The sequence below is a fragment of the Dasypus novemcinctus genome, chromosome 11, assembly GCF_030445035.2.
Source record: "Dasypus novemcinctus isolate mDasNov1 chromosome 11, mDasNov1.1.hap2, whole genome shotgun sequence".
In the NCBI taxonomy this organism is placed as follows: domain Eukaryota; kingdom Metazoa; phylum Chordata; class Mammalia; order Cingulata; family Dasypodidae; genus Dasypus; species Dasypus novemcinctus.
Window position 1 is genome coordinate 63,962,681 of NC_080683.1, and position 26,855 is coordinate 63,989,535.

The 26,855-nt window shown below is 37.9% G+C and overlaps 1 protein-coding gene across 3 annotated transcripts in view; it reads right to left on the minus strand.

Annotated features, from left to right (window-relative positions):
• The window catches only part of BACH2 (BTB domain and CNC homolog 2), a 360,545-nt gene that overhangs the window by 246,044 nt on the left and 87,646 nt on the right, over positions 1-26,855 (minus strand). The gene's annotated exons all lie outside the window — the stretch shown is intronic.

Genomic DNA, 26,855 nt, shown 5'->3' on the forward strand with positions numbered 1-26,855 from the left:
AGAGTGATTGGCACACACACACACATACACACACACACACACACGGGAAGCGGACTTGGTCCACTGGATAGGGCGTCCGTCTACCACATGGGAGGTCCGTGGTTCAAACCCCGGGCCTCCTTGACCCGTGTGGAGCTGGCCCATGCGCAGTGCTGATGCGCGCAAGGAGTGCCCTACCATGCAGGGGTGTCCCCCGCGCAGGGGAGCCCCATGCTCAAAGAGTGCGCCCCGTAAGGAGAGCTGCCCAGAGTGAAAGAAAGTGCAGTTTGCCCAAGAATGGCACCATACAAATGGAGAGTTGACACGGCAAGATGACACAACAAAAAGAAATGCATGCCGCTGACAACAGAAGCGGACAAAAGAAGAACATGCAGCAAATGGACACAGAGAACAGACAACTGGGACGGGAGGGGGGCGATAAATAAAATAAATCTTTAAAAAAAAAAGAGTGATTGACAAAAAATTCAGAAAAGCTGTTGTAGAGAGGGGAATATGACAGGGATGAGATACGTAGGGATTTCAATAGGAGTAATAAATTCTTAAGAAGGATAGTAGAAGTGTGGATTCTTATTTTATTTTTTAAGGTATATCTACATTTCAAATATTGTCTTCCACAATATATTTCATAACTAAAAAAATTAATCTGAGAAAACTTTATATGAATACACATTTTAAAGTATTATGTTTCTTCAAGTTGGAGAACAGAGGCATTTGGGAAGTTCTTCATGTCTAAGTTTTGAAACTAATATTATTTATTATTAATTTTCCTGACTCCTTATTCTAGGAAAGTTGAGAGTTCACATTTATTTAATGATTTCCCTAATACACTGAAACCATAGGAAACTCTCTTGATAGGTTTTAAAGGTAGATAACAAAATCATTTTGTTTTGTAATTGCCTGCACAGAAGAATAACAAATGAGCAAAAGAAATGACTGAGAGTATAGTCCCTAATAAGAAAGACAAATGGCTTCAATTCTTATATTAAAAACAACTTTTCAGAGGAAAAGACCTATTTTTTTTTTAAAAAGCAGACTAGTACTAGAAACTGAAAATATTTTCCTTTCTCATAATATGTTTTAAACTGAAAAATAAAATTACAATTAAAATTATTTTGGGGAAGCGGACGTGGCTCAACTGGTAGAGCACCCACCTACCATGTGGGAGGGTTTGGGGTTCGAGACCCAGGGCTTCCTGACCCGTGTGGTGAGCTCGCCCACGGGCAGAGCTGCTGTGCGCAAGGAGTGCCATGCCACACAGGGAATTGTGACCTGCAGGAGAGCCACCCCGCACAAAAAAAGCACAGCCTGCCCAGGAGTGGCGCGGCACACACAGAGAGCTGACGCAGCAAGATGATGCAACAAAAAAGACACGCAGTTTCTCAGCGCCGCAGAGGGTGCAAGCGGAAACAGAACACACAGTGAATGGACAAAGAGAGCAGACAATGGGGGGAAGGAGTGAAAAATAAATAAAAATAAATCTTTAAAAAAAAATTATTTTGATGATCAACTCCTTCTAAAGAATTTAGCACCTGACAATCCAAAAAGGTAAAATATATACACAAAGAGTATAAATCCAAACTTTAATCATGATGACAATTAGCAGATACTTCATCTCCAAAGAGGATAAAAAAGGCTTCTATTTAATTTTAAATTCTACATAAATGAGGATCGAGATTAATTAGTAATTCAATGTGGGTAATGTAAAAAAGTTAATGGAAAAAAATAAAAACAGAAAACAAAGTCAATGGGAAAAGACATAATCTATGTCCATATTAGTTGAATCATGCTCTTGTTTTGTTTGCTTATTTACCTGGGTATAAGGTTCAAATGGTAGTTTATTAAATGGATGCTAGAGTATGGTTTTCAAAAGCATTATTTTTTTTAAAAACATCATATATAAAAAAAGAGGATTTCCCTTTGACCTTTCTCTTCATTGCCTATACCCTACAAGTAACCATACCTCTCAAAATCTTCTGTGAAGTGTTTCTTAGCTATGTTCCTTCTAGCCATTTTCTTGGCTTCCACTGTACTCCCAGCCTTCATTACTCCAAATCTTCACTAATTAATAGCTTCTTAACCATTTTCCCTACTTCTAAGTCACTTCACATTTTAATTCTTTCTGTCAGATTAATCTACACAAATTGTTCCTCTTGGGCAAAATGCTAAATGACTCCCTTCTGATTACATGATCAGTTTGAACACCTGAAGTTGTCATTTAAGATCCTCTACCATTAGGATTCATTGTCTGACTTAGTAAGTAATACTGCAGGACACAGATCCTGTTTATAGGAGAATGAGTAAGAATCCAGGATATGAGAAATATTTAAGGGCTGAACTAGATCTATCAGGCAAAGAAAAAAAAAATCAGAGATCAGATAAATAAACAGGCAGGAAGGTTGACTAAGGAATACTAGAAGTTGGAGCAAACCATGAGTCTGAAACCAGGGTGTGACAATTCTGGAGCTCACAGCCAACAGAGATTAGCAAAAAAGAGATCAAGTGGATGGGAAACAAGAACATGCAAAGATTCTTGTTTGAGAGACCAGTGATGAGAAAACAGGAGATGGCTAAGGAAAATGCATACTAGGAAGGAAGAGATCTGAGGCTTCTCATAACAGAAACCTAAGGAACTGCTAACAGCAACTAACAGGAATTTATACACTTCTTGCTGGCATGGGGACCAATCCCCAAGTGAGATGCCCCTCAGATCTGCAACCTGAAACACATCAGGGAAACACAGCTAGAAGAGAGGGATGCAGGGGCAAAAAAAGAGGGGTTCTTCACCCCAAAATATACCTGTGACCAAACCCACCCTAATCCTCCTTCCAATTTGTCTATAAGGATTAGGATTTTCAAAATCAGTACCAACCCTTCTTTTTTTTTTTCAGGACTTGTCACCCACTCTCTCCTCTCTCCAAGACACTCTCATGACTCTGCAGCCCCCTCCAGCTGCACTGACATCCAAATTTTCAAAAGAACCTCACCTCCAGCTTTCTTCAACCCACTGAAATCTAATATCTTAATGTCTTCAGTACAACTCTTCTTACTGTCTTAATATCTTCAGTAAAACAGTTCACACTGAAACCATCTATGATCTCGTAACTTCTAAGTTCAGGGGAATTATTCACTCTGCAGCACCTGACTTAATTGCCCTTCTCCCACTTTTAAAATGCACCTCAATTGCATGGAATTAGATTAATCATACTCTCTTCACTGGTCTTGCCAGGTCTTCTTTTATGTATCCATGTATGCATGTATAGTTGATCCTCATTATTTGTGGATCCTGTTATTTGCAAATTTGCCTACTTGTAAAAATTTATTTGTAACCCCAAAACAATACACGTAGTGCTTTCGTAGTTATTTGTGGTCATGCACACATCAGTGAAAATTAAGTCTCTTGATACACATTTCCAGCTGAAGTCAAACCAGGCAATGCTCTGCCTTCTTGTTTCAGCTTTCTTACTGTAAACAAGTGTCCTTTTTGACTTATTTTTAGTGCCGCATTTTTCACAATTTTGTGCTTTCTGTGGGTGATTTCACTGTTTTAAATGGCCCTCAAGCATAGAACTGAGGTGCTGTCTAGCATTCCTATGTGCAAGTAGGCTGTGATGTGTCATGGAGAAAACTGGTGTGTTAGGTAAGCTTTATTCAGATATGATTATAGTGCCATTGGCCATGAGTTTAATGGTAACGAGTCAACAACATATTAAGGTGTCTTTAAATAGAAATGCACATAAGTTTACATATGGATTGCCTGACAAGAATGCTGTGACCACAGGCTCACAGGAACCTAATTCTGTTTTTCTGCTAGGAGCAATGGTTCAGTATTTGCTAATTCAGTGTTTGCCATGACTTTGTAGGACATAACTACTGTGTATTATAAGAGCGACAGTATTTATTCCCCCCTCCTCCTTGCAACTTTTTTTTTTTTTTTGCTTGCTGTCTGCTTTCTGTGTCCATTCGCTGTGCGTTCTGCGTTTTTGCTTGTCTCCCTTTTTGGTTGCATCACCTTGCTGAGTCGCCACTCCACGGTGCTTGCAGTGGCGGCACTTTATGGTGCCTGGGCCAGTGGCCTCCACAGTGTGTGGGCGAGCCTGCCTTCACAAGGAGGCCCTGGGACACAAACCCAGGGCCTCCCATATCGTAGATGGGAGCCCAACTGATTGAGCCACAGCTGCTTCCTGACAGTATTTATTTTAACATGAAGAACATCCATGAAACTTGGAACCTCCTCTCTATCCTCTCCTCTTTCCCTGCCTTCCATATGTCCCTCTGCCCTGGCCTCCTCCTATTCTTTGGCCATCCTCTCACTGTCTCTCCTGGGTCCTCTTCCTCTACCTGCATCTTCAGTGCGCGATCCTCCAGATTCTATCCTCAGTCTTCTCTGTTTACTCTAAAGATTTACTCCAAACAGCCTCATCTATTTCCTTGACTTTAGTCCCACTTTGCTCTAGACCTATACTACCAATTCAAACGGACCCAGATATCTGCATTCCCCCTATAAAATATCCCAAACAGTACTTGTTACCCATTTTCCAAATCAGTTTTAGGTGACAGGGGCCAGTCAGCTAAGCCAGACCCAATGCCCTCATTACCTCCTTCCAGCCTTCTTGCTTCCATAGTCAACCCCCTCCCCAAATTCATCTTCCACCTGGCCACAGAAGAATCTTTATAGAATACAAATATCAGTACATATTTCCCAGCTTAAAAAATCTTTTAGCATTGCCCCATCCCCTTCTACAGTCCTTTCTGGCTTCTCAGCCTGTACACTTTTAAAACAGCCCACTGCAGTTTTGTGTAGCTTGTTAAAATATTACCTTATGGTTCCATATATTAACACACAGTATGCTTTCTTCATCCTGAAATACCCTTGCTTGCCTAAAAATTACTATTCATCTTCACAACTCTACAATACCTTCACTCAGAAGGCTTCTAAATCCCTCTGGTCTGCACTCCTTATGTACCTTGTTGCTATCATTACATTCAGCACGCAGTGTTTTACTCTTCTCTATGTCTCTCTGCCCAACTGCATGGGAAATGCTAGAATGCAGGGATGGTATTTGTTTATCTTTATACCCAGTACCTAGCATAGCACCTGGCCCATAAAAACTATCATCGATTGAGCACCTCATGTCTAGCAGGCTCTGTAAACCTTTCACATGTTATCTCACTGAGTTCCCACAACCACCCAATGAACTATTAGTCTTATCCCTTTTTTACAAACAAGGAAACTGAGATTCTGAGGGTTAATTAACATCCAGTTTGTAATGGGTGGGACTCCACTGCCTATGTGTTAGTTCCTTACCCCTGGTGAAAACATAACAAAATCTAAATCAGTCCATATGAAATCCCACCCAATAGACACCCTGGGTCAAAAACTGAAGTTTACTCAGAGGACTGGAAGAGTCTTAGGACACTCAGGCTCTCTGGTTCTGCCACTGATTAACTGTGACTCTGGGGGGTCCAGGCCTTTCTCTGGGTCACACTTGCCTCATTAGGGAGGATTCCCTGCCTATCTGATAAGAGTGAACTTCACTCTTGCGACACTAAAGCTGATGGGAAAATCCAGGTACTTTTTGTAGTTACTGGCATTGAATTATCTCTTCCTTTACTGAAAAACCATTTCTTAAGAAAGAAAGATGGCAGTCATTTTTGAGTAGGGTTAGGAAAATGTCCACTTAACTTCTCTTCTTAGCCCAGAGCAGGCACTGGCACCTCCCCCTGCCCCCAAGTGCTGCAGATCAGAACTGCAGCGCACCAGGATGCAGGCTGCCAAAGATATACTTTCCATAACCCCTCTTCACAGACAAGAAAGTGAACAACCTTGTGTTTAAATAATATGCAGGGTGTGATACCAACTAAACCTCCACCCTCCTTTCTGGGGAAATGCAAAGTTAGCTGTGGCCTTTTTGCAAACCTCGGAAAGGATGAAATGTCAGCTGTAACTCGAATTTCCTGGCCCCATTCCACTTACCTTACTACCATACTATTATCTAAAATGATATTTTGGATAGTAATATACTACATTTAAACATCATCCCAAACTCAGACATCATGTTACAAACAAACAGCTGAATTCTACAGCTGTTCCTCTTAGAAACAAAAAGACGCTTAACATTTTTGATGGAGGAAAAAAATCTACTGGTTCACAGATGTCTCCTGAGTCACATTTATGGGGCTTGTCTATTAGCTATCATGAGTAAATGCTAACTATACTTGTCACTCCTCTTTACACACACTACTGGTTTTAAGTAACCACTCCTTCCCATCTCCCCCCTCCAAAAAAGACAGCTAAGAAAACAATATTCACTTGGAGGAAGAGAAACTAAAATTCTTTTTGCTGTTCCTCTCAATCAAACCCTTGCAGGAACAAAAGTATTCACTGTGGTTTATGTACTTGTCACTCAAAAAATGGTACCTAGAAATGCCATGAGTTTCTTATAACTTTACTCCTAGGGAGGTGTCCTACAACTTCTCTTCTATCCAGGCTTGCTTTGGGCATGAAATGGAGAGCAGCTTAATGACACTTGGCAACGGTATAGATGAAGACTAAAAAAAACTAAACCTTACCCCAAGAGCTCCTGGTAGACACTGCTGGGCTCCAACGAGCTTCTTTCAGCAGGGTGAGCCTGGTTCCATGAGGGGAGCGCACACACATGCACTGAGCCCTCGCTGTGGGCTACATACTCTAAGAAACTGATATTTATGAATCCTTGAGATAGCTTTAGGAGGGGGCTATTTTCTTCCCCATTTTATAGACAAGGAAACTGTTCTATGAACTGCCCCAAATCATACAGCTGGCAAGTTTTGCAAAATTGGAATTTGAACCCTGGCAGTCTCAGACTAAGAACAAGTGACACAGAATAAGTTCTTCAAGGGAAACAAGGAAAAAACATTCATTCTTTCACAGGTCCTGGAATGCTACTCTATTGGGGTATTTCTTTTTTTTTTTTAATACTAAAGGAAACTGAGCATGAAATACATCCACCAAATCTTAATAAAGATTTCAAAGATCAAACAAGTAGCCTCACACTAAAATAAAGGCATTACAAACGTCAGAGAAGTACAGGCAATGCACTTAATGAGGCTATAGGTGCTAATATTTAGGAAACCTAATTTATTTTAGTTATTGCCCTCTCCTGGTGGCATAACCAAAGATATGTCTTCCTTTGTTAACCCAATACATTCCTAAGATAAAGACTTTATAGGGCTTCTTCACAATGAGACATGGTTCTGGACTGGATTCAAGTACTCTCTAGCTAAGTAATGGTGAGCAAACCATTTAGCTTCTTTGTGCCTCATTTTTCTCATCAGTAAAATGGGGATAAGAAAATCTACTCTGCCTAACTCAAAGGTCATTGTGAGCATGAAACAATATAATGCATGTAAATATTCTTTTCAAATATGATAAAATCTAAGGTATTTTATTCATCAGCTGAAAATATTTATAGCAATATCTGTTAAAAATGAAAATTACATATACTCTTCAATCTTAGAAACTCACTCCTGGGAATCTATCCCATAGAAATAATAGTATTTGTATGCACAAAAACATGTTCCAAAGATGGTTATGATACAGTATAGATAATGGCAAAAAACTGGGACCAAGGTAAATATCCATCAATAGGGTAATAGTTGAATAAATTATAAGCACACTACAGAATGTTATTCAGTCATTTAAAAAATTATCTAGAGCTCTTTTTCTGTTGAATGAAGAGATTTCAACACAATCTTTGAGAAAAGCAAGATGCAAAAAAAGAATGTAATAGGGAGTCCAAAAATCTTAGTACAGTTTTAAGTGTTAATAATTTCATAAGCATAAATGCTATCTATATACAAAAAACAAGTTTTGAAAGTTAAGTCACTTAACATTTTAAAATACTGATTTTCTTATAAAATTCAGCATAACAGAAACTGTTGCACACCAAATATTAAAGTAATATTAACTTTTAATTGACAAAACTAAATAAGTATAAAAGAAATAGAAATAAACTTTCATATATTTCTTTTGGAAGCTTACAGCATTTACATTTCTGAAGTTATTAACTTCAAACTGCACTAATACTTGGGGACATGCTGTACAATATGATTTCATTTTTGTAAAACAAAATGACAACCCCCATATGTGCAGGTGTGTGTGTGTGTGTTTGTGTGTGGATGATCTGTGTATTTATATGACCAATTTTCTGAACAAGGGAAAATATGGAGAGCTACCTAGGGAAGATAAAGTGGGAGAAGAGAGTAAAGAAGGGGAAAGGGGTCCTAGCAAAAGAAGAAAAAGTTTAAGGGGGGAGGCTAAACCATTATGTATTATACCTTATGCATGCACTTACATAAAATCATTTGTATTGTACCGATATGTAAAATTTTTTTTTTTTTTAAAGAAAAGAAACTTACCCCAGATCCCAGATTAAGTAAATGCCAGAAGAGCCAGAATTTGTACCTCAGTCTTTTTGACCTGGAAACTTGGGCTCTGAACTACTCTGTGACCTGAGTAGCTAGGAGGGTGATTATACTCTTAATCTCAGATGGCGGTGGATCAGGTCAGAGCAAGATTCACAGTAGATAATCATTTGTTGAGTTTGTGCCTTGATTACATGTCCATACCTGAAAACATTGAGCTGACTGTAGGTTCCTGCTGTGAGAAGCAAGATCTGTGAAATTCAAACAGACCTTATTGAAAAGCATATCTCATTATCTACCACAAAGAGGGCAAAAAGTTTTAATGAAAAGTAATGATTATTTTTGTCAATAACTGGAACAGTATCCCAATTAAGAAAACGGTTCTTTATTCATTCCTACTGTCCTCAATGAAAGCAGGAAGAGTATTTGGCAAAGTCATTATTCAGGAGGGTAAGTTCAAATAGATGAAAATGATGTTACTGCAGTAACTCATTCTACTCTACAATTGTTCCCAATTGACTTCCAGGACTCCATGAGCTGTCTGTAATCAAGGATTTTTGACTGGGTTCTGCTAGCTGTCAAGGTTTAATAAGCTGAGCTAGTTAATGAGTGATGGCTGCATTTCATTCCAAGACTTCACATCATCCATGAAGCAATTAAGCGTATACCTCATGATCTCCCACAGGAGTTTCAAAGGTGCCTTACTCTACTAAGAGACTAAATGTGATGTGGTTTGAGGAGAAACGAACAACAATTAACCACAAGAGGCGGCAGAGGACGCCTTCCTTCAGTGTCAGGAAAGCAATGTCACCAATTAATTTGACAGCCTATCTTATGTAGTTATTTCTTCCCTTCTTTCCTGTCTTTCTGAAATTATAAAGGGCTCTTACAAGCTGTTTATGAGAAACCAAGTACCCTGGCCCACAAGCAAGGTATTCCTGGAACTGCTGAAACAACGAGCAAGATAATGGTATCACTTTAGAATGTGCCAGGCAAGAAAGCTCTGATCAACTACTGAGCCATGCTCAGTGGAGATATTTGTAAATAGACTGAATGCCATTTTAACATCTCCTCTTCATTTAGGCTCCCCATTCTTGAGAAAAGACTCTTGGTGTGCCATTATTTAGAATATTTCCTGTTTAGATTCCTGGATATTTGATATAAGGGAGTAAAATCTTTTTTGGAAAAAAGCTAAGTGTTCTCAGAGATAACAGAGGGATTCTGAACTTGATTCAGTATTCACAAGATTCTTACTTCTCTGCATATCCTCCCTATCTGCCCCTTCCCATCCCCTCTCTCACCATCACCCAGACTGGGCTTTCTGCTCTGATGATCATCCTCTAAAAGAAACAGAAAAAGTAGTAAGAAGGGCAGGCTCCAGAGGAGAATTGGGAGGGCCAGATGAAGTTTTCTGAAGCAGGGTTTCCGGGATGATAAGCAGGCAATTGACTGTTCTTGAGGGTGAGCCTCAGCCAGGGCGCACAGGATAGGAACTGGTCTCTGTCACTCCTTGGAAACCGCTGCCACGGCACCTGCTCCCAAGATGTGTCAAGAAGCATCCTTCTAAGCATGAAGAAGTATGCACTCAAGAAGTTGTTTATGGTATGCCTAGGGGGAAACAAAGATCTGGTGATTTTTACAAGTGACCCCAATCCTTTCACAGTGGTTGGGACTTTATGTCTATTTTAATTTGTGTGCATGAGTATAAATACCTAGAAAATTAGCAAGTGTGTTAGTGCCATGGCCTGTGGCAAAACAGGGTGAGTGCTCAGAGATTGCAAGAGTCAGGAATACTCAATTAGAGCAGAAGCTGAATGTCAGACAGTATGAATGGTATGTAGCTGGAAAGTTTTCCAAAATGCACCCTTTGGGCTGCATATCAGGAAGATTGCTATAAACAAATGTGCATGTGTGCATAAAGCCTGATAAGTTAATGGGGGAAGGTAGACATACAACAACCACCCAATCTGAGGAAATACACAGAGCTGGGTGAGTTTCCACTTTAGCTGAACAATAGCTCTGTCTCGGAAACAGGTTTGGATGGGCTGGTGAACAGTTAGAATGATCTTTTGACATTTTATACATTAGTGACTGTTTTAGGGGACCAGAAGCTAGATTCTCAACTTTTAAATTTTCCTAATATAAAACCATTAAAAATGGTGTTTTAAAGAATTCTGTTTCCCACAATAACGTAACTTTTAATTTTCATTCTTACAAAATAAGTTTAACTGTAAAATAATAATATAGTCAAAAGATCTCTTTGAATGTTATTTCTAATTGCTCTAATTTTCACTCTGACCATGCAATTTAGCACAAGAATTTCTATCTTTTAATCACTGGATTTTAACCAAATTGTTCCCAATGCTTTAAAATACGATTTACAACATTTTCCTTTCCTTCACTGCTTTGCTTACTTCCCATTTTGATTTGACAGACCTTGGATGAGAAACACTATTTCCAGTGTATACTCATTAAGGTCATTGTAGCCTCAAGGGAAACTGGGTTTTCTCATGACTTGCTGCTTTTAGGAACATAAACACTTGAGGTGGAGGCCCCCCACTGCCCAGTCCTTGGAGATAGCTGGACTCTGGTGGCTGATGGACTGGAGAGTGGACATCCAAGCCTGAGGGTTAATATTTCCACCAGGCAGCAATACTGTCCACACCTGCTACATCCATGGTCACTCAAGCCTCCTGATTGGAGGTTCTTGTGTGGCTTGAGATCCATTCAATCTTCCCCTGTGGCCAGGCCCCAATGGTCCTTTGGTGAGGCAGCTTGGTGCCAGGTTCCTACTGACATGTAGCCTGGATTTGGGTAACACTGAGGTGGCCAATGCCTTTAATGGAAGCAGTTAAAAGGTGAGTCTGTCCATACACTGCACCTGCCCCTCTTTACCGTCTCCATCTTGGTGGGATGGTCTTAATTTCTGAAAACTGAGAAAGCTGTTTCTGAAAGGGAGTTAATGGAAGTTTGGGGGCAAAAGGAAAGTTTCTACAGCTTTCTATGGATATCTGAGTGCAGTTCCTAGGAGGATCCACCCATCTCTAGAGTTAGGATCTACTAAGAGGGCATTTTTGTTGCCTCTACCAGCTTTCTTTGAAATAAGGCTGCATTTTTAGGTTCTTCCTTTGAGTACTTTCTCTGAGCTTTTTTTGTTTTTAATGGGAGACCCTGCAAAGACACATAAAGTGGGGGAAAAAGGCAAACAGTAAAACTATCCATAGTTGGCAACTATAAAAAATATATAAATTTTTAAAAAGGACTGAAGGGGAGCCACTAAAATAGAATAGGGATAATTTTCTCTGGGTGATGGAATCATGTGATTTTTTTGCTTTTTCTTTATACTTTCCCATTTTGTTTTTTTTCCCTAAAATAAGCATATATTACTTTCATAATAAGGAAAAAAGTTCTTAAACAAACAAAAATTATCCCAAGGATGAAACAACATCTGCTAGTAGGTTACCTGGGTTGAGAAAGGCAAAAAAGGCATGAAATGGAACCATCTGTAAAGCATGTAAGATGTTAAAAATGAATTTGTCTTCATGTCTACACACATTAGTATCTTCTGTTTTACACTGTAAACTAGAGAGCAAAGGCTATGTCTAATTTTGTGCAATGTTTAGCTCAATTAAAAATGCAGATAGAGAATAATTTTTATGATTATGCAAAATGCAAATTCTTGTTCACTCTGGTATCCTACTTGGAAAATTCCCTAGTATAACTGATGCCTGGACAGAGACATAGAATACATACATGCATGGTGGTGCTGGGGAATTCTGTATGTTACACATCATTATTCTGTAAACTCATAACTTTCCTAATAAAAAAATTCAAAAAAGAACATACATGATCTCCCCCTTTGCACAATGTATTAATGGGCTACTTATTATGCATAGAGAAGATTGACCCTCTGCCACATTTACAGTAGAATGAAAACACCCAGTTCCATCATCCTTCTCCATTTCAGTGCTAGATAAGGAATATAATCCTCAGGATGAGTTTACGGTTTGATTTCCATACTAACCCAACTATGGGACTCAACACTGCTTGGCCCCTGGAACTAATACAAAATAGAAGGACACTCAGAATTTTTCCACTTAAAAAACAAAACAAAGTCCACACAGTACTTAGTCAAAGCACTCATACGATACCCAGGTCCTAACCACCTGAGCAAATTCTGTTTACAGTGTTTTCCCACTATTACCCAGGATATAGTCAATGTTATTGTAAAGTTTGAGGCCACTCTCAAAATGGATCTCACTATTGATAAACAGCTTTTTATTTTGGGGGTGCAATGGCTGAAAAAAATCTATAAATGATTACCAGTGTTTGATGGTGATATTCTTACTAGAAATTTAAAATACTGTGCATCAAATTTTGCCAAAATATCAGTTTCTTTCAAAGTTGTCATGAAGTAGACAGGCAAATGTGAAATTCCATGTGTCTACTGAATTGAATCAGAGCAATTCCTTGGCTCAACACATGAGTAGACGCTGCCATCATCCCCTCACCCCCATCTCAATGGCTATCATTCACTGAGTGCTCACCAGGTGCTGAGTGTTAAGTGCTTTATGTGCACAAGCTAACATAACCCTCAAACACTGTGCGGTAGGTATTACTAACTGCATTTTACAGATGATACCACTGAGATTTAGGAAAAGATCAGGGAGCTTGCCCAAGTTCCCAGAGCTCTTCTGTGGCAGATCTGGGATTTGAACCTAGGTCTGAAGAATCCCAGGTTGCAAACACTTAGTCATTAAGGCCATGTTGACTTCAGAAGGCTACTGATAAGTGAAATCAAAAGAAATGGATAAACACAAGTCTGTCACTTTCTGTATGTGTCTGTTGCATATATATAGTCTTCCCCTATATTAAGCAAGATGTTCTAGTAAAAAAAAATTGAAAATTCTGCCAACAAAAACCTCCTGAGGGAAGTGGAGAGCATTTACTGAAGTCATAATTCAAGCCTCTTATCAGAACATGGCAATACTGAGGCTTGGGTGTGGCCACCTGAGAGATCTGGAGGAAATCTAGAGGCAAAATTTACCGAATTTTCTATTGCACAATAGAATCTGTCTGTGGAAAGCACCCCCTAAACGGAAGTATCTGTCAAAGTAAAAATAAACCGGGTTAACAGCATCTGAAAAACATTTTAAGTGGGATTCATTTGCTACTGTACATGTATATATTTAGGTTTTAGGTTCTGTAAAAAAAAAAAAAAATCACTTAAATTTTCAGCCCAAACTACAAAACTTTGACTAACACCCGTTTTGTGGCAATAAAGCAGAAGGACTATGTGCTTCAGGGAACCTCTTCTGGAGGGTCTGCTCCCTTCCCCTGATGGGTCAACAGGAGGCCAGGCCCACTATGGACTCAGCTTTGCATGAAAAAGACATCCTTTCTATCTGCTCACAAACAGATGGCTCATTCTATCCAAATTCGTAAAAGCCAGACTGACAGATAAATTTAAATGCTAACATCAATTTACACTGAGCACTATAATTTCCCAGAGGAGCTCAGAATACTGGAATCAGGTTATTTATCTTTTAAAATTAAAAGATTTACTCAGTGCCTACTACGTGTGCGTATTATCTCTCCTAGACCCTTTCACATTAGTGATTTCACTGAGCCCTCACAACAAATATTTGAGGGTATTTTCTCTGCACATTTGAGAGATGAGGAGGCTGTGGCCTGGAGAGGCTGAGAGACTCAGTGAAGGTCATGCAGACAGATGAAATAGCAGAGCTGGGCAGAGCTCAATTCCCCAATGCTGAGGCCAATGGTCCTCAGTGTTAGGTTCAAAAAGTGCCCAACAAGAGAGCCCAATGATCCCAGGTTGATGTCATCAAGCCTAATGGCCTCAAATGTACTGGCAACATATAGTTCCCAATGGGTCTATAATATCCAGGACTTCCCTAAGAATTTTAGGCTCCCCAAATCCTTGCTGCGGCTGCCATACAGACCAGTAGTCAGCTGTCTGCTTCTGATATTAGCAAGCTATAATTTCTACAATGCTGAGTCTAATGAACATTACCTGCATTTATTTTGATATTTTTCTAATGAGATATCATAGACAAACCACCTCTGAGTGTGGCTTACCTTCTGGGAATTTTATACACAACTAATCTCAGCCATTTTTATACTGACTTCTGATAGTTTCAGTTTCAAATGATGATATTTTCTGCTACTGTCCCTTGAAATTCAAATTTTGAGGGTGTTCTTTATTTGGTAACCTGGGCACTAGTTTATTTATATCTATTAAAAATACATATATAAATATAAATGTACATGGTACAAAATTATGTACCATGCTGTGTAGTCATTCAAGAATAAAAGAGACATGGGTAATTTGTAAACTTATCCCAGTAAACTAAGTCAAATAATATAGTTAATAGTATTTTATACTATTTTTTTCCTTTTCCTAGAGAAAAATTTGATGTAGTTATACTTCACACTAATAATCCAGCTCAGCCAACTCTAAAAAGTGATTTATAATCATGAGATTCATATTAAACACTTATAATAAGGACTGAGAATCCTAAAATGAAAATAATAATAATACAACCAAAGAGGCTGAGTGCTTCTTTTAGCTTTAATTAATAAATTAACTAACATCAATTTCCGAAGGCTAGCTCAAAACATTCTGTCTGCTTTTGACTTTGAATAGTGGACTTAGCCTAGACAGTGATTACTCATGGCAAGTTTGAAGACAAATTGTATTATTGGGACCTATCATATTTATTTTCTTTTTACAAAATTTCCAAAGAAAACATAATCACGATACTTACATGTTAAACACAAGTTGGGAGTGCTCAGTTGGCTGCAAAATATACACACCCAGACATTTATATTAAGGAGTCAAATTTTTAAAATCCACTGGTAGAATGAAATAAATACAATTTTTAGGGAACAGTAACAATACAGATTGACATCACTGATTTTTTGAAAGGCATATCTAAGCATCCAAGGAATGGTGTTTTGGTGTTATTGTTTGACTGGAAATGGGATTTCTCTGGAGAGTAGTAAAATGTTGTTTCAATACAGTGAATTCATGAGTCACACTTCAAGAGTGGACTTGAAACTAAACAGCTGGACAGGGGATGCTGCTTAATTCTTTCCTTCCCTCCTGAGAGGGGGAGGTGCTAGAGTGCTCTTCTCACTCTCCTGTTTATCTGCTGAGCAATCTGCTCCTGCTTTAGGCTGGTTAGTCTGCTGAGCACATAGGACAGGGCTCTCTGGCAGGACAACTTGTCCACAACCACGCTGAGGGGACAATAACAAAGAACCCGACCAGGAGCAACTGTACAACCTCTCACCTTTGGTGCCTCGCTTCCTCTTCCTCAGTGTTGGAATCTATTAACTCTTATCATCTCTTAGGTGCTAACATTCCTAGTGTCTGAGTTTCCAAATAAGAAAGCAGTATTCTAAACGACTCTTTGAACTACCAATTACGGATAACTATACAACCTGTCCGAGCCTAGAAAACTGTTCATTCATCACCAGAACGTGACTCCCTTCTAACTGATTTACTAAATCTGCCCTTCTGCTCATAAGCAAATTTTTGTCTTCAACCACAAGCATTTATTCAACATTTATTATACACAGAACACTCATATTAGGGAACAGAAGCACTTGTGTACAGTAAAAGCATTTCAAGTTTTACTTACATGTCTCCTGAAGAAGGGTAATAGAATTCATTTTCTCCTATGCCCTGCCCATGATCACTTGTGCTCTATAACATTTACAGAAAAGTAGAATGCGGGAGTTTCAAAAGACCTCAGAAATAACGTGGACCATTGATTACTTTGTGTGCATTAAGCCCCTTTTAGAATTTGCTGTAAGTAATGAGTCAGTCCCTCCAAAAAATGCATATTCACCCCAGGATTGTATTTCAATTCCTAGTATTTTACAACACCTCCTACCCAAGCTGACCCAGGCAAAGCAAGCCTAACTACTCGCCATCCAATTCCATTTCTTTACCAAGTTTCAAGCATGTGATATGACCTGGCCACAGTCAAACAAGCAGAAACCAAGAACTGAGTAAATGAGATGAAGTTGAAAATGATGCAGACACCCAGCAAAACTCTAAATCATCATGTTGCTAGGAAAGGTGACTTGTTTTGATACGAATACACTTTTATCTTTCATCTTCTAGCTGAGCTCCTCACTGGAAAATATGCAGGTTCTCTTCATCTTGTCCTTAGACCAGGCCTCCCATGGCTCAGCACTGCCATTTTCTGAGCCTGCCTCAGCAAGCCAGTAAAACCTCAACAACATGGGCATGTTCAGAAAAGGGAACAAGAGTGAGAGTATGAATTGGAGACTAGTTTTAAGGAACTCTAATAAGAGCTCTAAAGAACTCTAATTTAGTCATATAATGGAAATTTAAGAAGTGTTCTGAATCACAGACTGCTCATTTATTTAGGAAGGGGTAGTACTAAGTGTTAGTCAGCCAAAGTCCTAGAGACCTCCTTTAATGATTAGATGGAACTAATTTCCTACTGCTACATTAATTTGCTCATTTGCATATGGCTTGTTCTTTCAAAAACTAAAACATTCATCCTGAAGTCTTGCTTTTCCTTAGTAAGTTCATTCAATATATTTCAGATTCAATTCAACAAATACCCTACGAGAAAGCGAGACAGGATAAAATGTGCATGGCTTTTGGAGCCAATGAGATCCGAAATCAAATCCTGGATCTGTTCTATCTAGCAATGTGACATTGGCTTCGTTACTTAAGTGTCTCTGAGTTCCCCAAACTGTATAGTGGGAATAACCACTTAGGAAGTTGGGTGTGAAAATTAGCAATAATATAGTATATTATAGAGGAGCTAATGCAATGTCTAGCAAACATTAGGCACTCAAGATAATGGTAATGCCTAAAATAATATTTATCAAATCTAAAAAATATAAACTTCATCCTTAGATATCTCCAAAATCTGAATTTATACATTAAACTGAATGAAGATTTATTCTTAAAATGACTCAAGTAACTGCTTTATTTTATTTAAATATATTACACAAAAAACTATAACTCTGAAACATGAAAAGGCTGCTGTTTAAATAACCAGGTTTTTTGACCAAAAGAAAATCTGTGGTTTAAAATCATTAGATAAAAACAATGTTTTTAAGTAGCAGAATAATACAACAGCAAGCTAATGATTTCTTGACATGGAATTTCATGACTAAAATCTTAAATATTATGGTTCAGTATTAATGTGTTTTCACACTACCTACCAAGTTTTCAGGGTGTACCCCTACTTATCCTTTTCAAATTGCTCTCTCATTTTCTAAGGCATATTTCTTACAAATTATGTTGCAAAACCAAAAATTTACTGTGGAAATTTCCCCCCACACACACCCTGAGTCCTTTTTTAGAAAAAAACTATTCAACAGGCAAATCTAAATAATTTTAGTAGTTCTAAATGTAGAGAATTCATGACTTTTTACAGTAATTGAAAAGGAGCATACAAAGCAATTAGTCACTTATAAAACCCACGTTCAACTTTAGAAATAGTGACTAACCTGCTAGGAGAGACAAGATTTTTATAATTAAATACTAAAGTGTAGCCATTTGAGATAAGCACAAGCAGGTTATATAACTGTCCTCTTCACTCCCATTATCCTTGTGGATGGATATTATTTTTCAGTAATACTATAACGTAACAAAAAAGTTACGGAACTATAGAAAATCATTCTAACCACAAGCTAAATTTTTGGCAGAGAGTAAAACTTCATTAACCTGTATTTCACTAGTTTAATAAAGTGAAAAAGCATCAATGAATAGTGTGAGTACAATTCCCTTGAGACTATATTAGATTCTTAAGAAAACAAAACAGTAAGCAACCTTGGCCACTCGTTTACATATGAATACTTGGGGTGTTTAGTTGAAAAGCATTCCTAGCCATACTAGGATGGAGACTCTTAAAATCTTTATGATGAGTATGCACAGGAGCCCTGGAAGGTACAGGATACACATGACACGCTGCCCAGATTTCCTTTTAAGATGGGGCAGCTTCTGTGTGTGTGTCTTCAGCTGTCTAGCACAGTCACTATACAACCAGGGGCTACTTTTGGCAGGAGCCCTTGCTTTCAGGTATAGCCATGTGATCAGTTCTTACCCAGCAATCAGTATGAGCTGCTGAGTCACTTCAGGGCTAAGGCTTAAAGAGCTGAGTGTTCCTTTAAGCTCTTTCCCCTTATACTGGCTAGATGCAGACAGTCTTAAAGATGGTAAAATCAAAAGATGGAAGAAACCTGAATTCAGGATTCCTGAATCACTGCTGATTCACACATCAGAAACAACTACACTAGATTGTTACTTGAGCAAGTAAATAAACTTTTATTGTGTTAAACCACTGAATTTTAAGGGATTGTTATAACAGTTTGCATTACCTAATATAAGATTCAAATTAAGTAATTTAACTAGAAAATAATTTCAAAAGTTCTTTTATATGAAAACAAGCATGGGCATTATCACAGAAAATAATGCAATGTCCCTGTAAATTTTTAGGATAAAAAGAAAATGAGGAAAATTTTAGTTTATAGGAAGCTATTTTGGGTTAATTTCCCTAAATCCTCTCCAGAGTACAAGTTCACTCTCCCCTGCTAGAAGCTGAGTTTCCTCAAGTATTTTAAATAAGCCATAATGCCAAGGTTCTCGTATATAGTTTAATTATGCTATAACTCACTTTTTTGTATGTGCAAATTCAGAGGAGCTTTTCTCCCAAGTAACCCAAATGTGTGATGTTTTACTTGGGTCCTAAGGATGTCGGCTTTCTCCAAAATTCCCAATTAACATTATTTTTAAACAATCTGAAGAGAAGTCACTATGTAATACCTTCTGTCCTCAAATATGTTCCAAAAATGTACTCCCTTTATGACTGGGTAACTAACATGGAAAAAATACACCATTTTTCACTTTTTGATCTTTTTTTTTCTTGCACCAAGAAAATGTTAAAGGACAGATATCCTACCTAAGACATAGAGCTGTCATTCTAAATACCTCAAAAGCTGAGCTGGCAGTTGAGTTCTTGTGCTTATAGAAAAGCTAGGATGATTCAGCCTGAGCTCAGAGCTCAATTTAAATCACTGCATCTGGATTCAAAACACATGTGAAATGTGGCAGCAGGCTTCCGGGTCATGACTGATCCAAGACAGAGACCAGCGACCACTCTCAAGAAAGGATTCCAAAAGAAGAAATGCCCAGGGGAGAGAGAAACCTCAAAGGTATTTGGAAAACCTGGCAACAGTCAACCCACATCCAGCAGCCCTAAGCAGGTGCTGGAGAGGCTAAGGATAAGCCCACCTGAGGATAACACTGAGAAGTGCCCTATGCAGCTTTGCCATGGTCAGAAAACACTTGCACCAATGACTTCTTTTTGGAAGTGGCTATAGTTCAGGTTAAACTACGGGAATATGGTAATAAGATGGAAAACCTTAGAAAGCACACACTTCCTGTTCAGATCTGCGTTTAACTTTGTTTCAGAGAAAAGCTGGGATATCGGAAAATGCAGGGAGGTAGTGAGGGAAGATGGAAGGAAGAAATTTATATGGCCTTTTTTAGTGAAAAGAAATCATAGAAACAGTAATTCTATTATAGCAATACACTGAACTAAAAGAAGAGGGAAAAAATTGGCACAAAATCTTCCCAGCCCAATTTCCATCTCCATCAGATTTTATCTTGCTCCCTCCTTCGTTTCCCTAGGACTTGACAGGCCCCGAAATGTCACTGATACTGCAGCGACGGATTTTATGTGTAATAAAAAAATATTTTCCCTGATGCTTTTCCTTACCTTTCCCCTCCCCCGTCTCTCCTCCCAGTCTCTTTGTTATGAATGTCAGAGCCGTCAGTGTCAGCCTGACATGGTTAGTGTTTCTGACTTTACACCAAGAAGCAGACAGAGGGCAAGGAGAGCAGGTAGAGGGGAAGGCAGTTAGGACGCGCAGCCATTAAAAGAAGTCAGAGGAGAAAAGAAGCCCAACCTACTTTCTCTGAGGTTTCCTGATTACATAGGATCTGAGCAGATTATAAATCACCTCACATTTTTCTCATTTATCCAATTAGTTCACTCTTCTACTCCCCTGGAAATCCCTAAGGTGTGGTTCTATTCTGCGAGATCAAAGCCAGTGGCTCTAATAAGAGATAAGACAGAATTCGTGATTCAGCAGATTCTAAGGCTGTGAAGTATAAAAATCAGCACACTTTGGAAGATAGCAGCAGTCCATTTCAAGTATTGACTCACTGCACTTTGTCACTCTAATGATGTTATCTCATTAAAAGAGATAAATGCCTCACTGTTCTTCCAAAAGCATCTGCTTCTTACTCTCTTCTCTTTTTCAACAGCATCGTGCTCAGCAGCAGTACATTAAAATCAAATTGAAATCCAATGCAAGGCTTGGGTACAGAGCTGCTTACCAAGGCTTCTTTTTAATTGCTTCTCCTACTCTGGGCCCTCCTTCTGCTCCCTCCCCCAACAGTCATCCATAGACAAAAGAAAGAAACAGAGGTAGGAAGTAATTATAACAGAAACCACTCATTGAGTGCCTATTATGTGCAGGCACCCCTGTGTCAACATTTTTAAAATAAACTTTATTTTTAAAGAGGTTTTAGATTACAGAAAAATTACATCGGAAGTATAAGGGATTCCCATATACTCTACCCCCTTCACTCCTACATCTTCCCCTATTAATAAGAACATTTTACATCAGTGTGGTACATGTTACAATTGATGAATATTGTAGCATTGTTACTAACCAGGGTCTACAGTTTACATTGTGGTTTACACTTAATTCCAATGCCCTAAAAATGCCCTAAATTCCACCTATCATTTCCTCCCCTTCCCCTGAAAACCTCTGGTAACCATTATCTTTATATTAATGTTACATGTTTTTCCATTACTACAATATCAATAACTTTACTTTGTCCATGGTTGCTGTGTCAACATTTTAACTTACTTCTACCACAACCTTGCCATAGGAAGTAGAACAGTCTCCAGTTTGCAAGTGAAGAAACTGAATTTGACGTTAAGCAACTTGTCCAAGATTACATATAGCTTATGAGAAACTGAGTTGAAAGGTGAACAAGGGTTCATTCAATGCAAGCACTTTTAAAAAAAAAATCCCCATTTTCATTCACGGAACAAATAAGTAAATATGATTGCAAATTGATTAGAATAGGTGAAAAAAAATCTAAAAGAAGGTGGCAATTATTCCTCAGCCTGCTAACACCCAGTAACATAATGCCACAGGCAGTGCAATGGTTTTGTTTCAACAGATTTCTTATTAAATAAAAGAGGTAGCAATTTTCCATAATGAATGTTTTATACATTATTCCTTTGTGTATCAGGCCTCTAAAGTACACATTATTAAAGTCTATTAAAGTCTGTATTTAGCAGCATTACTAATGTGCCTTTGGGGAAATTATTACAATGAAACAGCATCAGTCTTTCACAAAATTTCAATTGTTTAATATTCCTTTTCTGATCTTCCCTACATGTGTCTATTTTTAGCTATAAGCAAACCCTATCTGAAATGCCATAATCCCAGCCTAGAGCTGTCACAACAAATTATTTATGGGTTATATCTGAAGAAATAACAAGAGAAGCAGGTATTGCTAATTTTACCCAATAATTTTTTTTTCATAATTCATTGCAGTTTTCCTACTGTTCTAATTAACAGGTGCTGCTTGATCATTTTGACATGTGATGACACTTTACCTCTCTGTCTAGGGCTGGTTATTTTAATTAATTGCTTATTTTTATATCTAATTGAGACTTGACTCTCAAGACAATGCCACCTTATTAAAGTCTGAGGATGTTAAGAAGTTACAAAACTATTCCATTAAAAGAAAGAAAGGAAAAAAGCCCAAATAAACAAACCAGAAGAACATATAAGTTGTGATTAATCAAATCTAAATGTTTGCATTTAAATCTAAACATTGTCATTTCTGAAAGACTAGTACTATGTGTTTTCTGAACATTAACTGAAAATTTTCTGCAAATTATGGAGTTTTATATACTTTAAATAAGCATCTTTCCTCTATTATATTTATAAATTTCATCACAGTATGAGATTTTTAAAAATGAAGTCAATGGTGCACATATATTCCAGTACACTGGTCTCTGAAAGCATCTTATAGAAAACAATAATGTTAGGCTTATTTCATGGAGACAAAAGATAATAGGAAGCTGGGAAGAATACCAGCAAATAGCAATGAGTCACAAGGCCTCTCCATCACAGAAAGGGAAGAAAAAAAAACCACTCTAACTTACTAGGAACTCCAATTAATAAATTGGATTGGATGAAATCTGAGTTATATCTTTCCCACCATACATGATAAATTTGAAACATGGCAAATCGAGTTTTAATTGTTAATATTCTAAAGATGGACAAGCCATAGATTAATTAAATAATTAAATAAACATGTTTTCAATCACCAATTAACTAGGAGGCTATAACTGAATTGTACCCATTAAGGTTTACTGTTGGTGATTGAATTATATATCCCGAAAATATGTTCTTAATCCATTCCTTGTGAAGTCACTGTAAATAGGATGTTCTGAAATTGCTATTTTTAGTTAAGGTGTGGTCAATTGATTCAGAATGGGTTTGAATCCTAATTTTAGAGGCCTAAAAAGCAAAGAACCTGGAAGTCAACAGAACCCAGAGGAGAAAGAAGATGCCGACAAGTGCATTGCTCTGTGATGGAAGGCCAAGGATCCCAGAAGGCCACAGTCTGCAGGGAAAAAGTATCACCTTGCTGATGCCTGGATTTTGGACTTCTCCTAGCCCCCAAACTGTGGGCCAATAAATTCTTGTTGTTTTTTAAGCCAACCCATTGTATGGTAGTTATCTGAGCAGTTGGGAAGTAAAGATTGAGAGAAAAGGGACAGTTGAGGAGGAAGACAGAAGCACTTCTCTGTGTGACTCACTAAGGCCAGAATCCACTGGCCTCTTTGGTACTTCACCAATTCAATCAACATTCAAATAAAGCTCTATGTGAACAAGTTGAATCCAGTTATCCTCTTTCCTTCATGTGAAACCTGTTTATGGTCAGTAGCTGTAGCCACATATCCAAGAGCTTATCAACTAGGCCTCTTGGGCTTGGAAATTATTTTACAGTCAAGTCAAAACATATTCCTTCTCCTTTTCAGGGGCTGTTAGAATATCGAAATGAACAAAAAAAATCCATCCTTTCTACTCTGAAGCCTTAATTTACCTCCTACCCATTCGGAATTTCCTTTGATTTTTCTGACATGGTTTTAAGTTATTGGGTCAGGCCATCAGGGTACCTTCACCCACAAGACAAAGCTTTGACATGTCCACATGAATCCTTCAGTGGGTGCACAGATTCTCAGGGTTGAGATCCTCCAGCACAGTTAGTCATGAGATACTTGAATTTTTGTACAGAATGGTTCATCAGATTTTCGACTTGTGCCCTGGACCACAAAGAATGCTTTTCAGAGGAGCAGGCACCAAACACTGCTCCACCATGCAGTGCTCTGTGGTTAGCAGGTGTGCTGCACACCCAAGGAGAGACCCCTGAACTGTATTTCTAACTAAGCAAACCGAGGAGAAGCCTTGGGACTGAAATAGAAGCATTACTATTGCTTCCATAGTTGAAATGATGATATAAAAAGATAGATCTATGTATCTTGCAAAGTAGTTCTCTTAACAGTATGCATGTTTTACACACACTCACAAACAGGTTATAAATTTCAAAGACAAAGCAAGCACATATTCAGTTAATTCTCTTAAAAGTTATCTTCTCCCTCCTTTCATGCTAACTCAACCTACTGGATTAAATGGTTAGTTTTCTTTTACATTTACACTCTAATACCTCTCAGAAGGAATCACTCCTGTATTCCTCCTGAAACATCATTGAATTTCCATGTGTGAGACAGAGTCTGGGGTCTACCTTCGCAATTCAAGAGAATTCAATTTTTGTGTAACACAGGTACTACGCTGGCCTTGTATCAACAAGGTTCCTTTTAGCCTCACAAACACTACAAACACTCTCTTTATAGGACTAGGACTCCTCAAAGACAGAGAAGGTGAGAGCAATGGGCTACAACGTGCAGGGGCGCTCACTGCTGAGGGCCCAGGTCCAGCTTCCAGGGGAAGTAGGTACTGCCAGGTAAAGGACAGAGTCCAGCTCAGTGGTTCCCATGTGCATGTTTCAGGACCGCTGTACATTCTTAAAAATTATTGCAGACCCTGAAGAGCTTTCATTTATGGGGCTCTTTCTATAAGTTTACCATATTCAAAATTAAAAGTGAGAAATTTTGGGTACAGAAAAACATAAACATACAACCCAAGAGCCATCACAAGGATGATGTCATCACATGTCATGCAGCCCCTCAAAAAATGGTACCGGACACTCGAGAGAGAAAGAGTGAAAATGACAAATAATGTCTTAGTGTTATCAGGAAACCTTTTGGACCTGTGTGTGGACCCTCTGAAAGGGTCTCAGGGACAATTTGAGAACGACATGTCTAGCTCACACTGTGCTCATTAGCATGAGTGTCTTAGGTTAATGAAAGAAAAGAAACAGTATTAAGAGGGTGCCATGCCCATTTAAAGAATTTTGACCCACTGAGTCAATGGATAGCATCTTTTTCTGGAGCGGGGGTTCTTAACTGTTTTTGTTCCAGGGACCCCTTTGCCAGTCAGATGAAATCCATGGACCCCTTACTAAGTCCACACTATACTGTGTACTATTTAATAAATATATCACACCCACACCAACATGTCCCCACAAGAATGTTTTTCTGAATTTCAATTCATGCTCACGGACCCCTTGTTAAGAACCCCTGTTCTAGATTATTTTACTTTCTACTGCCCCCAAACCAGTAGTTATTCAAATGCTACTCCTGGTAATATGTCAGACAGAATGACTCCCAAACACAAAACTCTGCTTTGACCAATGATTCCACTTCTATTTTATATCTTCCCAGTAAATATCCTCATTCAGTTGCACCTCAAATGCAAAAGAGATAAAATATCTATTTTAAATGTTTATTTTTTCTGATTATTAATGAAATACACATATAACTATTTTCAGAAAGCTTAAAAATACAGAAAATGTTTTTAAATTTTTAAAAAAGAAACAAACACACCCCATGGAACTATCCTCTGAGATAACCATTGTCAACATTCTGGACAATTTCTTTTTAGTCTTTTTATCATCCATATTTTAAAAATACAGTGAAACATACATATTTTAAAGATAATTTTGTATCTTTTATTTTAAATTATTTTAATTATGAAACACACACTGCTAAAGAAAACTTAGAACATACAAGCAAAAAGTAGATAATATTCAATATTTTGATGTGTATCCAATCTTTTTTCTGTGTGCATACATGTACCATTTTATGAAATGAAATAAAGATCAACCTACAAAATATGATGTATTTTGCTTTATTCATAATTTATTTGGAATACCTTTTTATGTCATTAAATATCTTCTATTACTCTTTGGTATTTTTATTGTATGGTTGTACCATGGTTACTTTCTTTTTAAAATACTATTATCACAATATTGTGATGAATATCTTGGGTAAATTTCTGCACACATCCATGGAGTTTCCTTTGACAAAAAGTTCTGGAAATGGGATTTGAGGCTTTGATATACATTAGTTTAAGAAATGTGCTCTCTCACTAGCAGGGTATGAGAGAGCCTGATAGTCCCATTCTCACCTTCACTAGATAATTTTTACAAAACCTTGTCAGTTGTATAGGTAGAAAATAAAATCTCATTTTAATTTGCATTTCCTTGATTATTATCAAGGCTGAATGTCTTCTTATATGCTATAGATCATAGTTCTTTCTTTGTTGGCTTTTTCTTTTCTGTCCTTTGCCCATTTTCTATTAGTGTATTCATCATTATTTTATTAATTTGTAAGAATTCTTAATATATTAGCTAAGTGAACCCTCTGTCATATATGTTATAAATATTTCTTTGGCGTGTCTCTTATTTTTAGAACAGTTCAAGACATTTATCGATGAAAAGAAATTCCGAGTTTTTACATAAATACATTCTTTTCCCTTATGATATCTGCCATTTTTAGAAATTAGTAAGGCTTTCCTTATTACAAAGATCATTTAATTTTCACTTGTATTTTCTTCCATGGCACTAGTTTTCAAACTCTGCAATAGCTCTTCAAAGGCTGCCAGGAGGAGAACTTGGCCAGTGCCTTCAGAAAAATGACAGTAGAGGCTCATTAAATAGAGAGATTGGTCATTTTCATTTGATTTTGGTGAAACCACTAAGGGTGATCCTAGAGAAGGAAAAAGAGAGATCTTATATGTGTATAATTTATTCTTTCCACTACCTCTAGTGGTCCTGTTAACTTGTTCTTAGAGTGAAGAAGTTTAAAATGGAAAAAGTTTTAACATTAGGTTTATGTTTAATATAAAAGCTCTGGGATGTGATGACTCTCCTCACC